We start from the raw sequence: 12,557 nt of genomic DNA, 5'->3' as shown, positions 1-12,557 counted from the left end.
TCTCCTCCCCTTGGGAAAGATCTGACCTCAGATCGAAAACCTCATCACCATGGTAGGGAGAGAGATCCTTGATGTTGAAGACGTCGCTCATGTTGTACTTGTCGCGTGGTATGTTGATCTTGTATGCATTGTTGTTGTAGCATGTGATCACCTTGAAGGGTCCGTCGGCACGTGGTAGTAGCTTGGACTTGTGTTCGTTGTAGAAGTGGTCCTTGTGAAGGTGTAACCACACAAGATCTCCAATGTTGAATATCATGGGGCGCGTGTTGATGTTGATCTTGGTCGCGAGGCATTGTACTTGGCGCTCGATGGTGTGCCTTGTATCTTCATGCATCTTCTTGAGATAGCTCGCTCGGGCACTCGCGTCCATGTTGATGCGCTCTTGTAGATGTAGTGGTAGAATGTCCAATGGGGACAATGGATTGAATCCGTAGACGACCTCGAAGGTGGACTTGCCGGTAGTAGAGTGTCTTGCTCGATTGTAGGTGTACTCGGTGATGGGTAAGCATTCCTCCCACTCCTTGATGTTCTTCTTGATCAACACGCGGAGGAGAGTCGATAGCGTCCGATTTGTGACCTCCGTTTGGCTGTCGGTTTGTGGATGGTATGTCGAAGAGAATAGAAGCTTGATTCTGAGCTTGGTGCATAGCGTCTTCCGAAAGTAGCTAATGAACTTGATGTCGCGGTCCGAAATGATAGTCTTGGGCACTCCATGTAAAAGCAAGATTTCCATACAAAAGAGATTCGCAACATCTGAAGCATCGTCTATCTTGTTGCATGGAATAAAATGTGCCATCTTAGAGAAACGGTCCACAACAACAAATACATAATCTTTTCCATTTTGAGTTCTAGGCAAACCAAGTATAAAGTCCATACTAATATCTTCCCATGGGTGATACGGAATAGGAAGAGGCATATAAAGACCATGGGATTGAGCTTTAGACTTAACTTTGCGACATGTCGAAAGTGCGTTAAGTCGACTAGAGGGGGGGGGGTGAATAGGCGATTTTTACAAATTCATCACTGAGGAATTTCACGGTGAGGAAATTCCGAAGTCACGAACGACTAGCAGCGGAATAAGTACTCAGATGCAAACATAACAGAACAGAAGCACATTCATCATGATGAAATGAAAACAAGCACAGAGTACAGAAAGCGTAAACACAGGATAAGCAGGCTGAAGACACACTGACTGAAGAAATTGAACTGAGGAAATTGAGAAAGTCTTCAGTCAAAGTCTTCAAACAGTAGCGATCAATTACACAACACAGTAATGAAGAAATGAAAGCGTTGAGGAAATAGAACCAGTTAGCTCGGTGAAGACAGTGATTCGGTAGACCAGTTCCAACTGCTGTGACAGTTGTACGTCTGGTTGGAGCAGTTAGGTATTTAAACCTGGGGACACACAGTCCTGGACACACAGTCCTCACCGTATTCTCCTTGAGCTAAGATCACACAGACCTCGCCCAATCACTCGTGCTAAGTCTTCAGGTGACTTCCAAACCTTCACAAACTCAGTCACTCGGCGATCCACAATTTCCTCTTGGATGCTCTATACCATGATGCCTAACCGTCTGGAAGATGCACAGTCTTCAAAGGTAACAAGCGTCGGATCCACATAGGAACAATCTCTTCAGTGATGCTCAATCACTTTGGGTTTGGGTTTTCCTCACTTGATGATTTTCGCTCAAAGTCCTCGGAGGATGGGATGCTCTCAATGACAAGTGTTAGTTTCTCTCGGAGCAGCCAACCAGCTAGTGGTTGTAGGGGGCAACTATTTATAGCATAGGGAGCAACCCGACATGATAAGACATAAATGCCCTTCAATGATATGACCGTTAGGTGGGTAGATATTTTGGGATAGCTAGCGCATAGCACAGCAACGGTCGGAAATTTGGACTCTCAAATTCCTCAGGGCTATCATGATCCTCACTTGTAGGCAATCCGCACTGGCGAATTCCTAACTCCTCAGTCAGAACAAATTCCTCAGAGACCAGAAGAACTTCGTCTCTATCACTAAAGAAATTGACTGAACTGTATGAGATTTCCAATGGCTTCACTCGAAGGGATTGGTAGGTGTAGGATTTTGAGTTGAGTATCACATGGAAACTTTTCCTTAGATTTTCCTCGACCCCCTTTAACAGTACAGTGTTTCCTATGACTCAAGAAAGAGAAAATGAAACCACGAAAACAAAAGTCTTCACGCTTCATGTTCCTCGCATGAATACCATGTCTTCAGGGTCACACCAATTTCTTCAGTTTCAAAGTCTTCAGAAAGCCAAAGTCTCCTGTTGAAGACATTCATTTTTAGGGGTCGACTTTCTCTGTAAATATCAAACTCCTCATAGACTTATAGACCTGTGTACACTCACAAACGCATTAGTCCCTTAACCTATAAGTCTTCAATACTCCAAAATCACTAAGGGGCACTAGATGCACTTACAATCTCCCCCTTTTTGGTGATTGATGACAATATAGGTTAAGTTTTCAACGGGGATAAACATATGAAGTGTAAATACTGATATTGAGGAATTTGATTGCAAGATATAGAAGAACTCCCCCTGAAGATGTGCATAGTGAGGAATTTGCTTTTGAGAAGCAATGCACATCGAAGAGTATAATCTTGGAGATTTCCCCCTATATCTTGTAATTCATACACGAAACATATGATATGAAGAATTTGAAATGCATGATGAAATATGGTGACTGATGTAATTCAGCATGCGTGGATTAACATATATGAGGAAATAGCATGCAGAAGAACATAGCGAAAGTAGTAGACCACCATCGGAGTTAAGATTACAACTCGATCCAACAAAGACTTCAGAAGAACGAGAGTTGTAACTTAGCTCAAATTTGAGTTAACTCATATTGACCCGCTTGAAGACTAACTCAAATTTCTCCCCCTTTGTCATCGAATGACCAAAAGGGATGAAAAGTGAGGACTAACGCCCCTGAAGAATATCATCATGAAGTCGACGGAGGAGCGCTAGCGTTGTTGGGGTCGGTTGTTGAAGTAGGGCCTGCCGTAGTGTCGTACAAGTCTTCATTTTCATCAGTCTCGCGCGATAAAGAATAAGAGCTGGCCACCAAGTGAGGAACTTTGACCTTCTTCAATTTGTTCGAAGGTGGCTGAGACCAGTCAAAGTCCTGCTTGAAGCCCATCTGTTTAAGATCTTCTTCACCGTAGAGATGAGACAGAACAGCCCACATGCGATAAAAAACTTCATGGAGGTAGTAATGGTTCTTCTTCACTGAATTCTGAGTGATTGTCATGTTCTGAAGAATTGAACCAAACTGACGCTTGACCCATTTATGGTTGCGATCGACCTTCTGGTGAAGACTGAGGAGAAGCTCACGATCAGTCGTCACTCGTGGAGCAGTGGCTTGAGGATTTGGCTTTGAAGCATTAGCGACAGAGTCATGAGTGGCAGAGTCATCATTGGTGGAGTAGGATGCTGCTTTGCAAAACTGTCCATCCAATGGACGTGTGCCTTCATCAATAACAGTGGTATTGCCCTTCTCATCAGCTGAGGAAATGGCCCGTTTGAGGACTTCAATTGGGGGCAAGTAGCTGCCATGGTTAAGAGTATCCGCCTTGTAATTGATTGAAGACCTTGATCTGAGGAATCTCATAATCCAAGGAGCGTAAGGCTTCAACTCAAAAGGTGACAGTGCAACATTTGCCAGAGTCCTCATGAAGAAATCATGGTAGTTGACAGGAACTCCATGGATGATGTTGAATAGCAGATTCTTCATGATGCCAATGACTTCTTCTTCATTATAATCGTGGCCTTTGATAGGACTCAGGGTCTTGGTCAGAATCCTGTAGATGGTTCTTGGCACATAGAGCAATTCCTTCACGAGGAATTTGGTTCTTGGGGCTTGGCCAGGCTTCAGTGGCTTCATCAACACTTGCATGTAATGATCAGATAGCTCAGGTTCATGGTAGATGAGCCGCGCACCTTCAAGGGGAGGACTGAGAGGCAGGGCATGAAGCAATTCAGAGGCCGGTGCTTTATAGTGCGTGTTCTAGTCCAGCACCCATGAATTCACATCTTCAGCGTTGCCTGTGATGTGCAATGTAGCGTAGAACTAGAGAATTAGCTCTTCATTCCAGTCAACGATGTCGGTGCAGAAGTTGAGCAGCCCAGCATCATGAAGAACACTGAGGACTGGGGTGAAGCAAGGCAGGGACTCCATGTCAACATGAGGAATATGCTCATGGTCGAAGATCTTGTCTTTCTCGAAAAGTAGAGAAGAATAGAAATTCATCTAACTTGATGTCCAGAAACGCTTCCTTCAAAGACGAGCAGAGTCATATGGGTTGTAATCAGTGAAGAATACATGCTCGTGAAAGAAGTCATCATCTTTGAACATCTGCTTCTTTGAGAAGGGATTCTTCGGCTTGGGCTGAGGAGTATAAGTCAATGTCTTCACAGCCTCAGGAATCACAGTCTCAGGAGCCGCAGGCTGAGGAATTTCAGAGTCAACATTTTTAGTGGCAGCCTGGGTCTCCACTTCTTCAGCAGCATGAGCATCAGCACTAGTGGTTGGAATTTCTTCAGGAATGGTGAGCAGTGAAGCTTGAGGTTCATCAGAGCCCATTTGAACTTCTTCAGTTTGGACTGGGGACTGAGGAATCTGTTGCAGTGGGGTGAACATGGGTGAATTGGGGTGATGACTTTCCCAATAGTCATCATTCAGCACTGGAGTGGTGCACCCAATGTCCACGTCTTCTTCTTCATCATCAATTTCCTCAACGCCTGCCTCTTCAGCTGTGAACTGAGGCATAGGCGATGATATCAGAGGAGTTGAAGGGATATCATCCACTTCAATTTCTTCGTCCAACTGCTCTGACAAAGCAGCAGAAGGAACGTCTTCATCTGATCCGCTTGGGATCTCATAATCCTCACCAAAGGGAACAATCTCCTTTGATGGCATACTTGAGACGGGAATAGCATCAATGGGATTCTCAAAAGAGCTTGTCAAAGTCTTCATCTTCTTTGGTGCTGAAGACTCTGAGATTGCAGATGCTTTGCTTTTCTTTACAGCTGCTCGCTCCGCAGCTTTGGTTTTCTTCGCTTCTGATGCAGAAGGAAGAACAGGACTTGGCGTTGGTGTAGGAGGAGCAAAGGAAATTGGTTCATTTACCTCAGGCGTAATTGATGCAGTTGCCCTGACTTGTTCAGTTTCTTCAGGCACAACGGCAGATGCTTTAGCAGGCCTGGCTTGTTCTTCAGGCGCAACACTAGTGGTTGCCCTGGCAATTTCTTTAGCGGCTGAAATGTCTTCCTCAGCCCTGGTACTTGCAGTTTCATCAGTAGCCTGATTTTCATCAGCGGTGCTGGCATGTTCTTCAGTTTGCTGGGTAGATGCTTCAGCCTGAGGAGATTCATGTTGCGATGATGCAGCAACATTGGAAGTGATTTTTTCAGCCATTTTCACAAATCTGACTTTGGCTCCAAGCCAATCTGTACGGTAGGCATCAAATTCATCACTGAGTCCTTTGATCTCAGCTTGTGCAGCCACAAGTTCATCAGTTGTCATTTTGACAACGTTCTTGTTCAGAAAGCTCTCCTTCTTGTATTGAGATTTCTTCAGCTGCCTGGCCTTCCCAAACTTCCATTTTTCTTCGCCTATAAAGGCGGTCCGCATGTGACTTTGGCCAGGAGTGAGCTTGAAGTCAGGCATAGGAGTATTGGGGTCCTTGTGCCAGAGATCAATGTACTCAAGGATCAACTTGGGATCCAGCAGAAGAGGCACTTCACTTCCTTTGGCTCTAGGGGCCCTTTGTTGTCTGTCTCTGATGATTTCAGCGAGTTCTTCATCATCAGCTTCATCTTCACTGGATGGTACATGAAAGGCAACCTGCTTCTTATGAGTACTTGGTCTAGAACCTCGTCCAGCAGTAGCCTTGGTCTTCAGCAAAGTAGGGCCTGTTGAAGATTGCGGAGGAGCTGAAGAACTTGTAGAGGCTCCTGAGGCAATTGAGATGACTGTGGTCCTTTGACACGAGGCGAGATGCACAGGTGCTGAGGACTTTGTCGGAGCAACTGAGGACTTTGCAATAGGAGGAACTGGAGCAGCTTGAGGAATTTGCCGTGAGGGCATGGATGAGCTTGGCCGTGAGGGCATTGCAGAGGAACTGGGCTTGTGTGCAGGCTTTTTGGCCATGGCCTTCCTAGGCCTGCTAGCAGAGGCCTCAGCAGTGGCAGCAGCAGAGTCTTCATTGAATTTCCTCATAGCTTCCTTAGCCATCTTGGCTAGCTTGGCTTGCCGTTTAGCCCATTCATTAGGATAGTCCTCACCGCACTTGAGACTGGTGGGATCAGCAATTTGGCCAGGTGCCAGTGGAGGTCTTGGGCAAGGAGGGTGAAGAGCAAATTTCTTCATGTACTTTGGAGTGACATATCGGTAATCCCTCCATTCCCTTGCCCATCTCCGTTCAATCCTTTGTATGCGCACCTTGCGCTGATTCTTGTTTTCCTTGCCATGTTTGGCCTCATCAGGAGTACAATATTCTTCATAAATGTCATCAGGGATCTCAAACACTGTGTTGACTTCGAGTTTCTTGCCTCCCTTCTGAGGTTTCTTGCCATCTTCCATATTCTTCAGCTGAGGATTTTGAACAATTGAGTTCTCTGAAGAGGTATGCAATTTGTCTTCGAGGAACGCTGCAAATGAGTTAAGTTGATGAGAACCTAGTGATTCAGCAGCGGACATGTGTACCTGTGAACAGAGTATAGGTGTGAATAATTTGGAGAGGTCATATGCGTTCTCAGAAGTTCTTGCAAAAAGGAACAAGTTTGAAGAATTTGACCAGTGGTGTCTTGAGGAATTTCACTAAACGCTTTTTGACTTAGGTTCCAGAGTTGTATAGATTGAAAATCCACACAATTGAGGAATCTTGAAGAAAAATGTTGCTTAAGAGAAATAGATCAAGAACAAAATGCTTGTGTGAGGTGTTTAAAGTGTGGAAGTTGAAGAATAAACACCTTTTGAAGATTTTGTAGAAATCATCAGAATCAACAAGGGCAGTAAAAGTAGCTTTTAATTACCCTTGACGAAGAACACGACGAACTGGGAGTAGTAGATTGGAAGTTCGTCAGTTCAGATCTTCCACGCCCTAACTTGGCAGAGGAAGACAACTACGGCGGCGGTGGAGAGAAGAAATCCGGGGCCGGTGCGAGTACGACGGCGATGAGGTCGAGGCAGTGAAGCTCTTCCTCACCGGCGACGATGGAAGTAGCGGCGGCGCTAGGTCTGGAAGCTCGAGCGAGGGGAAGTGAGGTCGAGCAGGGTAAACGCAGTCTGAGGAGGGTGAGGGGTATATATATAGCCGAGGTGAAAAAACCGCTCGCCCGAGAAAAATGGACAAACGTGCTTGATGTCTACTACGCAACCTTCTTCTTGTAGACGTTGTTGGGCCTCCAAGTGCAGAGGTTTGTAGGACAGTAGCAAATTTCCCTCAAGTGGATGACCTAAGGTTTATCAATCCATGGGAGGCGTAGGTTGAAGATGGTCTCTCTCAAACAACCCTGCAACCAAATAGCAAAGAGTCTCTTGTGTCCCCAACACACCCAATACAATGGTAAATTGTATAGGTGCACTAGTTCGGCGAAGAGATGGTGATACAAGTGCAATATGGATGATAGATATAGGTTTTTGTAATCTGAAAATATAAAAACAGCAAGGTAGCAAGCGATAAAAGTGAGCGTAAACAGTATTGCAATGCTAGGAAACAAGGCCTAGGGTTCATACTTTCACTAGTGCAAGTTCTCTCAACAATAATAACATAATTGGATCATATAACTATCCCTCAACATGCAACAAAGAGTAACTCCAAAGTCACTAATAGCGGAGAACAAACAAAGAGATTATTGTAGGGTACGAAACCACCTCAAAGTTATTCTTTCGGATCGATCTATTCAAGAGTTCGTACTAGAATAACACCTTAAGACACAAATCAACCAAAACCCTAATGTCACCTAGATACTCCAATGTCACCTCAAGTATCCGTGGGTATGATTATACGATATGCATTACACAATCTCAGATTCATCTATTCAAGCAACACAAAGAACTTCAAAGAGTGCCCCAAAGTTTCTACTGGAGAGTCAAGACGAAAACGGGTGCCAACCCCTATGCATAAGTTCACAATGTTATGGAACCCGCAAGTTGATCACCAAAACATACATCAAGTAGATCACGTGAATATCCCATTGTCACCACAGATAAGCACATGCAAGACATACATCAAGTGTTCTCAAATCCTTAAAGACTCAATCCGATAAGATAACTTCAAAGGGAAAACTCAATCCATTACAAGAGAGTAGAGGGGGAGAAACATCATAAGATCCAACTATAATAGCAAAGCTCATGATACATCAAGATCGTGCCGAATCAAGAACACGAGAGAGAGAGAGATCAAACACATAGCTACTGGTACATACCCTCAGCCCCGAGGGTGAACTACTCCCTCCTCATCATGGAGAGCGCCGGGATGATGAAGATGGCCACCGATGAGGGATCCCCCCTCTAGCAGGGTGCCGGAACAAGGCCCCGATTGTTTTTTGGTGGCTACAGAGGCTTGCGGCGGCGGAACTCCCGATCTAGGTTTCTTTCTGGAAGTTTGGGGTTATATAAGAGGTGTTGGAGTCGGGAACAAGTCAGGGGGGGTCCCCGAGGCGGCCACGAGGCAGGGGGCGCGCCCAGGGGGGTAGGGCGCCCCCCACGCTCGTGGTGGCCTCGGGGCTCTTCTGGCCCACTTCCGGTACTCCGTGGGCTTCTTCTGGTCCAAAAATGATCTCTGTGAAATTTCAGCTCAATTGGACTCCGTTTGGTTTTCCTTTTCTGTAAAACTCAAAAACAAGGAAAAAAACAGAAACTAGCACCGGGCTCTAGGTTAATAGGTTAGTCCCAAAAATCATATAAAATAGCATATAAATGCATATAAAACATCCTAGAAGGATAATATAATAGCATGAATACTTCATAAATTATAGATACGTTGGAGACTTATCAGCATCCCCAAGCTTAATTCCTACTCGTCCTCGAGTAGGTAAATGATAAAAGAAATAATTTATGAAGTGTGAATGCTAGCAGGTGCACAAGTTTGATCAATGATAATTTCAATAACCTTTTCTAGCATCATTATATGTCATAACAGTAGCTCATATCATAAAGCTTCTCATGATCAAGTAACAAGCTATTCACATGTTAAAGTATAGATCATAAACTTTCTTGAAAACTAACAAACAGTTCTCAGTCATCAAACAATTGCAATTCATCTTATTTTTCAGGAAAGGTCTATGTAAGAGCTTTGATTTAGCAAATCCCACATACTCAACTATCATATAGTCTTCCATGATTGCTACCACTCAAAGCATATTTTTAGAACAAATAGCATCCATCGAACACAGAGAAAGATAGGGGCTTAATGTTTCGCCTCCCAACTTATTTATCATATAGATAATTGTCAACAATAATAATTCATGATCAAATATATTTGAATGGCCATATATGCTTAGATCTTTCTCCACCACATGATGCTTGCCAACTAAAAAGTAGGTTGGAATGAGAAGGAATACTACCGACTCTTGCATAAAAGTAAAAGATAGGCCCTTCGCAGAGGGAAGCAAGGATTTGCAGAGGTGCCAGAGCTCGAAGCTAAAACAGAGATGAAAATAATTTCGAGAGGTATGCTTTCATTGTCAACATAACGACCAAGAGTTCCCAATATCTTCCATACTAGATACATTATAGGCAGGTCCCAAACAGAAAGGTAAAGATTTTACTCCCCCTCCACCAACAATCACACTCCACGGCTTGTCCGAAACAACGGGTGCCGTCCAACTATCAACAATCCTGGGGGAGTTTCTTTAAATTATTTGCGAATTTGTTTTTGATCTTTTGATCATAGGACTGGGCATCCCAGGTACCAGGCATTTTCTCGTGAATGATGAGCGGAGTCCACCCATTGTGAGAATAACCCACCTAGCATGGAAGATACTGACAGCCCCTAATCGCTACATGAGCGATTCGGGCATACAAAACAGATTATTATTTGAGGTTTAGAGTTTGGCACATGCAAACTTACTTGGAATGGCAGGTAAATACCGCATATAGGTAGATATGGTGGACACTCATGGAAGAAACTTGGTTCAAGGAATTTGGATGCACAAGCAGTATTCCCGCTTAGTACAGATATTTGGCTAGCAAAGGATTCTAAATAGCAAGCACCACATGTTAGAGGATCCATAACAATATAACTTCTACTTCTTATATGTGAAGGCATTACTCCCCATGGGATAAGCATATGAAACATATATAATTTCAGATTTATGATATTCAAATCATTCAACCATTTACTCATAGGATATAAGTGAAGCACACGAGTAAATGACAAACTACTCCAAAAAGATATAAGTGAAGATCAATGAGTAGTTAAAAAATTATGTAGCTATGTGAAGACTCTCTATCATTTAAGAATTTCAGATCTTGGGATATTATTCAAACATCAAGCAAAACAAAATAAAACGACATTTCAAGGATAACACTCATCATGTGAAGTACAAAAACTTAGGCTCAACCGATACTAACCGATAATTGTTGAAGAAGAAAGGTGGGATGCCTACCGGGGCATCCCCAAGCTTAGATGCTTGAGACTTCTTGAAATATTATCTTGGGGTGCCTTGGGCAACCCCAAGCTTGAGCTTTTGTGTCTCCTTAATTCCTCTCATATCACGGTTTCCTAAATCTCGAAAGCTTCATCCACACCAAACTCAACAAGAACTCGTGAGATAAGTTAGTATAAACCAATGCAAAAACCTTATCATTTTCTACTGTAACAAATCACTAAAATTATTATTCAACATTGCATACAAAATGCCTATGCATATTTAATACTCCTATCCTCAAATAGAATCATTAAACAAGCAAACATATGCAAACAATGCAAACATAACAGCAATCTGCCAAAACAGCACAGTTTGTAAAGAATGCAAGATTCATCATACTTCCCGAACTCCAAACATTATGAAATTCTACCACACTGTAGAAAATTTATCAGAGCTTATTATGCAAAAAATTTCAACATTTTATCATATTCTGGCTTTTCTAGGGAATTTTTGCAACAGCGATAAACTTTCTGTTTTGAAACAGCAACATGTATACTTGCAAAATAAGCATGGTAAAGGCTATCCTTGACATTTTTATTGAAAATAGAGATGCAAAACATTATTCTAAATAACAGAAAGCAAATACTAACAAAATAAAATGACGCTCCAAGCAAAACACATATCATGTGGTGAATAAAAATATAGCTCCAAGTAAAGTTATCGATGAACGAAGATGAAAGAGGGGATGCCATCCGGGGCATCCCCAAGCTTAGGCTCTTGGTTGTCCTTGAATATTACCTTGGGGTGCCTTGGGAATCCCCAAGCTTAGGCTCTTGCCACTCCTTATTTCATAGTCCATCGAATCCTTACCCAAAACTTGAAAACTTCAGAACACAAAACTTAACGGAAAACTCGTAAGCTCCGTTAGTATAAGAAAATAAATCACCACTTAGGTACTGTTGTGAACCCATTATAAATTCATATTGGTGTAATATCTACTGTATTCCAACTTATCTATGGTTCACACCCTCCGATACTACTCATAGATTCATCAAAATAAGCAAACAACACACGAAAAACAGAATCTATCAAAAACAGAACAGTCTGTGGTAATCTGTATCAAACGTATACTTCTGGAACTGCAAAAATTCTGAAATAAATTGTTCGACCTGAGGAATTTGTCTATTAATCTTCTGCAAAAAGAATCAACTTAAAATCACTCTCTAGTAACATGGCAGCTAATCTCGTGAGCGCAAAAGTTTCTATTTTTTACAACAAGATCGCATAGACTTCACCCAAGTCTTCCCAAAGGTTCTACTTGGCACAAACACTAATTAAAACATAAAACCACATCTAAACAGAGGCTAGATGAATTATTTATTACTAAACAGGAGCAAAAGCAAAGGACAAAAATAAAATTGGGTTGCCTCCCAACAAGCGCTAACGTTTAACGCCCCTAGCTAGGCATGATGATTTCAGTGATGCTCACAAAAAAGATAAGAATTGAAACATAAAGGGAGCATCATGAAGAATATGACTATCACATTTAAGTCTAACCCACTTCCTATGCATAGGGGTTTTGTGAGCAAACAACTTATGGGAACAATAATCAACTAGCATAGGAAGGCAAAACAAGCATAACTTCAAAACTTTAAGCACATAGAGAGGAAACTTGATATTATTTCAATTCTTACAAGCATATATTCCTCCCTCATAATAATTTTCAGTAGCATCATGAATGAATTCAAAAATATAACCAGCACCTAAAGCATTCTTTTCATGATCTACTTGCATAGAAATTTTACTACTCTCCACATAAGCAAATTTATTCTCATCAATAGTAGTGGGAGCAAACTCAGCAAAATAACTATCATGTGAGGCATAATCCAATTGAAAATTAAAATCATGATGACAAGTTTCGTGGTTATCATTATT

This window comes from Aegilops tauschii, chromosome 1 (assembly GCF_002575655.3).
Source record: "Aegilops tauschii subsp. strangulata cultivar AL8/78 chromosome 1, Aet v6.0, whole genome shotgun sequence".
Classification (NCBI taxonomy): Eukaryota; Viridiplantae; Streptophyta; class Magnoliopsida; order Poales; family Poaceae; genus Aegilops; species Aegilops tauschii.
The sequence above is the reverse complement of the archived record's forward strand: the minus strand, read 5'-3'. Positions refer to the sequence as shown.